The sequence below is a fragment of the Cupressus sempervirens genome, chromosome 2 (assembly GCF_028749045.1).
Source record: "Cupressus sempervirens isolate cs-2001-9-10 chromosome 2, ASM2874904v1, whole genome shotgun sequence".
In the NCBI taxonomy this organism is placed as follows: Eukaryota; Viridiplantae; Streptophyta; class Pinopsida; order Cupressales; family Cupressaceae; genus Cupressus; species Cupressus sempervirens.
Genome location: NC_143119.1, coordinates 725,529,019 through 725,535,018, shown reverse-complemented (window position 1 = coordinate 725,535,018; position 6,000 = coordinate 725,529,019). Strand labels below are relative to the sequence as shown.

Below are 6,000 nucleotides of genomic sequence, written 5' to 3'. Positions count from 1 at the left end.
TTGCTTCAAGCCATATAAACTTTTTTTCAATCTTCACGCTAATTTTTGCTTACCTTTAACCTCAAATCGTTGTGATCGTTCCATATATATTTTTTCATCCAAATAACTATGAAGATAAACTATTTTAACATCAAGCTGCTCCAAATGCAAATATGTAGTAGCCACAATACTCATAACAGTAAATATAAGTCATTTTAACAATTGAAGAAAATATCTCTTCAACAACAACGACCTTTTTCTGTGCAAATCCTTTCATAACTAACCTAGCTTTAAATCTTTTCTTACCTTTATCCTCTTCTTTTAGCCCTTAAACCCATTTATTCTATAAAACCCTTTTACCTATAGGCAACTTACATAAACCGCATGTTTGATTTTTTTAGCAAGGAGTCCATTTCTTCTATCATTGCAGACTCCCACTGAAGCTTTGTATCCACCTACATAGTTTCATCATAACATTTGGGTTTACCAAAATCTGTTAATAAAATAGAGTACAAAGAGGGACATAATATTTCTAGAGGCCCATTTAACCTTGTTGATCATCTAAGATTCATTGGGGTTTATGGTATTTGTTGTTGTTGTTGTTGCAAAGAATGAGGAACTATGGTAACATCACCTATTGGAGTATCATCCAGTACTACATAATCATTTTCTTTCTTCTTATGTTGCTACAACAGCAATAACAACAACAAATGCTAAAATGCTTGGTTCTATTTTCAAAATCTATATGTGCAAATGCTTCACAACCGAACGACTTGAGAAAAGAGTAACTTTCCTTCTTACTAGTTCATGCTTCCTTTGGAATTCCACAACCCAAAGCAGTAAAGAGACCTCTATTGATAAAAAATAGAACAATATTGACATCCTCTGTCTATACGTTTAAGGGTAGCCCAACATGAAACTACATGCTCCTTGCATGCTCCATTATTGTCATGTTCATGCATTCGGCCACTCCATTTTCTTGTGGAGTCCTTGGAATAGTTTTATCTATGAATACTATTAGTAGAACAATAATATTCAAAATCATTGCTGCAATACTCACTACCATTATCATAAATGACAAAATTTATCCTTTACTAGTCTCATTTTCAACTAAGCATTTCCATTTCTTAAAAGTTACAAATACATTAGATTTATGTCTAAGAAAATAAACCCATACTTTTCTAGTTGCTTCATCAATAAATGTAACATAATAATGAGAGACACCAATGGAAGATACCTGAGCTGGTCCTTATACACATATATGCACAAATTCTAATTTCTCAATTTTCTTTTTCCTTTCCACTCTTCACAAAACTCACTCTTTTTTGCTTTTTATACACACAATTTTCATAGAAATCCATATTGATACAACTGAAACCTAGTAAAAAATTCTATGAATGAAGTAATTTCAAACCTTTCTCACTCATGTGCCCAAGTTTGTTGTACCATAGTGTTGTTCCAGAATCTACATCAATTGTTTGTTCTTCCTGCTCAACTACAACAACTATTCTTGAACATTTATTTTTCTGTGAAATAATTAAAGTATAAGGAATAGTATGATTTGTACAAAGATATAAGGTGCCTACTTTCACACCTTTTGCTACTACTAAGGTCCCCTTTGAAACCTTCCAATTTATATCATTAAAAGCAATTGTGCAACCCTCATCACATAGTTTCAGTGCTGAAATTAAATTCCTACACAACCTTGGAACATGTCTTACATCTTGTAGTAGCAATGATTCCCATTTTGCAACTTAATCTTAATTTTCCCCTTTCCAACTATCTGACAGGGTTCATTATCTCCCAAATAAACTAAGCCCAAAATCCCCTTGAACATAATCAAGAAAATAGCCTCTATGGGGAGTAGTATGAAATGAATCCCCTAAATCTAAAACCCATGGATTATCAACATTTTCTAAGGAAAGAAGCAAAGCATCCTCTTCGAATTTATTACTTACCACATTTGCCTCTTTATTTCCTTCTTGTTTGTCTCCTTCATTAATCTTTTGAGTCCATCAATGTTTCTTCTTGTGCCCTAGTTTCTCACAGTAGCAACAATCTCTTGGTCCTCTGGATTGAGACTTCTTTCCCTTTAATTTTCCTATTGATTTTCCATGATTTATAGAATTGTTTCCTCTCTCATTCATTTTATCTTTGCTTGTGTGTTCAAGACACTTCCTTATGTAGATCCACCTGAGCTTTTCCTACAAGTTTTCTTACTCAATATCACACCTAAATCATCAAATTTTAGGATATTAGAACTAGAAACATAATTATTCATAGCCATTACCAAGCCATTCTAGCTTTCAAGAAAATAACACAAAATCAAGAGAGCCCTAAAATTTTCATCAAAATTAACATATACAAAAGATAATTGACTATTAACCATATTAAACTCATTTAAATAATTAACAAAAAATTCACCTTCTGCCATCTTTATATTAAATAAACACTTCATCTAAAACACGTTATTTGAAGCAAAGGGCTTTTCATACAACTTGTCTAGGGTTGCCATTAACTCTTCAATCATATTTGCTTTCATAATATTAAATGCCACAAACTATGCCAGGCATAAACAATTACTTCCAAGTGCCTTTCTGTCCAAAATATCCTAGTCCTCATCTATCATAGATGTCTTTTTCTTGGATTTTCCTTGTAATGGCTACCATAAATCCTTCTGATAAAGATAGTCCTCTATTTGCATTTTCCATAATACAAAGTTTTTCTTATTAAACTTCTCAACCTTCTTCTTACCCTCGTCTGCCATTGCTCCCACTCAATTGTGAGGCCTTCCTATAGAGGATAACTGAAACAACCTTGCTTTGATACCACTTGTTAGGATTAATGAGACATAAATAAAAATTTAATGCAAATATGCCAATAAAACAAAAAAAAGCACAAAGAAGAGAATACAAGACACAAAGATTTAACATAGTTCACTCAATCCCTAAGGTATGTCCACCAACACCCAAGACTCCACAAGGGGTGTTACCTCTAGACCCCCATAGAAAAACCTAGGGAGAAATCACACCGAATGAAAAAGGGAAAAGTTAACCTCTGAGTCTAATTAGGCTCTACATAACAACACACTTGTTTTGATATTTCTACCTCCATGGATAAGACAAATTGAACTTCGATAAAAAGGTGTGATAACAAAAGTGATAAAAGACATATTTAAGAGCATGAAATGCAACATTTTAACTATATAATGATATCAATGATATTAAAATACTAGTTTTGATAAAATTACCGACAATAATAAAAGAATGATCAATGTGTGAGAAGTCAATTTAGAAGATATTGTAAATTGAAGTAAGGATTCCAAAGTTACAAAGATAAATGAATGATTTCTCCCAACTTCCTAAAGAAAAGAACATTATTTTTGTATAATAGGTCCCCAAAGTATTTGCAACTTGTGATTGCTAACAAGGAGAGTACTTTATCATATTCTTGAGAGCATATTGTTCCAATGATCATTTGAATCCCTTTTTTTGAATGATGGTAGCACGCCATGTAGATGTCTAGGAAAGTTAGACTAAAAAGGCCTAAAGCGTTGGAAAATTACAATCATATCCATTTACATTTAATCTATTTTCTACATAACCTATGAAAGAAAATCTCCCACACAAGCTTACGATATTACCATTATACAAAAGATCAAATAGACAAGGCAAAAGATTAAAAAAATAAGATATACCTCGCAAACACCCTCATGATAGAAAATGTAGACTCCAAAAGCATCTATACTTTATTGTATTACTCAACTAAAAATATAAATAATTTATAGAGTTACAATGATTACTCTCACAAAATCAACCCATCCAATTCACTCTTGTGAGTCCAAACATTTATCTACACATCTAGTACCATGCTTCACAAATGGAACCTTTACAAAGACTCAACAATGACACAACCAAAATCGCCAACCAAATCAAACCACAAGTGTTAAATCTGTAACTTGTTAATCATTCTGATTTGATAACAGATCGATCAGATTTGATATAAGCATGATAAGTAGAGGAATAAGTCTTTTCATTATTCCTTCTTCAAGATCAACGTCTATCCTTAGAAAGGTTGTTTTAGTATTAATCTAGCAACATGTTTGTGTTTGTAATTAATATTAATCACCCTTAGAAAGTCACTAACTTCTAGAGGTTAGGCAAGTGATTTTTTGAAGAGACATGTCCTTTCTAAGGACATGTCCCTTGATTCCTATACTTATAGAGGGTAAGGATGAAGTCTAAGAGCACACATCAAAACAAGTCTGCTCCTTAGTCATTACTGCCCACATAAGAATTGTAGAATTAAATGATAGAATTCTGAATTACATTTCTAATTCAATTGAAGGCAATACTTTGAAGTTATTCTCAACAAATCACAAGGAGAAGAAGAAGATTGAATCTAGTCTATATTCAATCATAAAAATTGCAAAAACTTTACATGGTATCAGAGCCTAGTTCCTTCATGGGAAACTTAATTGCTTGAAGGTAGATCCATTCAGATTTATGGGCAATTTATTGTTGAATCATATGTTGGGAAAAATAAAAGAAATAAATGATCTTCTCATCATTTTTTTTGGAGTTGCTCGAGAGAAATGCTTCACCCTGCAGATTGTGATACAACTAAAGAATGAGTGTTGAAGAACTGCAAAAAAGGAGAAATCAAAAATTTTAAACGTTGAAAACCTGATAGGAACTCTCAATAAGTAAATAAAATAGATGTGAGTCGTGATGGATGTGATGACATGCACAGGCACAAAATGTCGTAGGAATCATCTAAGCTTAAACCCTCGCTTTCACACAAGATTGATATTAGCAAACACATGGGACTTTATCACAGGTTTAGTATATTGGATAAGCCTAGTTGGCAAGAATTCCAATCCCTCCAAGCAATTGTACTCATTACACCTCTCTCTCTTCCCTTCTATGCTTTTATCGCTAAAAGAATTTGAACAAAATTTGACGAGTCTGCCAGTTGAAGAACAATTGTATAGGTAGTTAATTTTCTTCAATTTGAATCTTCCTCAAACATAGTAGCCACATTGGCATCTATTTGTTTTAGCAGAATCACAAAACTAACAGATAGGTTGACCTCTCGAGCAGTAGTATCTAATAGAAATGTTGTTTCTAGTAGCAGTAAGAGCATTAGATGGAAAATGATCATGGGAATCGATCATATTGATGGTGCTTCATGGTAATTTGGTCATCCTTCGGTCTCTATAATACATTGTTCCACAACTATGATGACAGATATACCTACAGTTGGAGATAAAAAGTTGGCTTTGATAAAATCATACTAGCAACCTATTCCAAACATATACAATAGTGTTATATAGGAACTAATTGTACAACATTTGATGCGATACAAGATGACATATCAATTCGATACAGTATTTGCCCTTGGCTTTGTCACTATTTATGACCAACTCATAGATGGATACCCAAGTGATGAGGATAGTGAAGCAATCTTCAAAGTGTACATAAATACATTGAGGGAGGATCCTAAACAGTACATGAATGATGCTAAAAGGATGGAAGAATGGGCAAATACAACCAAACCTGTTGTCTTAGATAAACTATGTCAAGCCTTTAATATAAGCAATCCCAGTGTGGATAGAGACCTTGATATTTACTACAATATTCTTTCAAAATTGGTTAAGTCAAAGGATCTCTTGAAGGAGTATGTTGAAAGGAAAATGAGAATTGATATCAAAGTGCACAGAGGAAGTTGCCAAATGTTAAAGGGAATCATTTCCAATAGCATTCAAATATTCTAGGTGCATTCTAAATATAGTAGAATACTTTTATGTTTAAGGTTGAATATCAATAGGGATATTACATTATATTCATTTCTGCGTATGAGTTAAAGTATTAAAACTGGTTAAACCACTAATTCTGAAATAAATCTAGACGAAGTGACATAAACAAAAAATTCTCATGGTTTGATAATGACTCGTAACCCCTTGAGAAGTTATTTGTAAACTTTGGCTAGATAACATTTCTAATTCAATTGAAGGCAATA

The 6,000-nt window shown here is 32.7% G+C and overlaps 1 pseudogene; it reads left to right on the top strand.

Annotated features, from left to right (window-relative positions):
• The first annotated feature begins 4,709 nt into the window (after nt 1–4,709).
• Nucleotides 4,710–5,755, top strand: LOC149575432 (protein THYLAKOID FORMATION1, chloroplastic pseudogene; annotated as a pseudogene).
• Nucleotides 5,756–6,000: the final 245 nt, after the last annotated feature.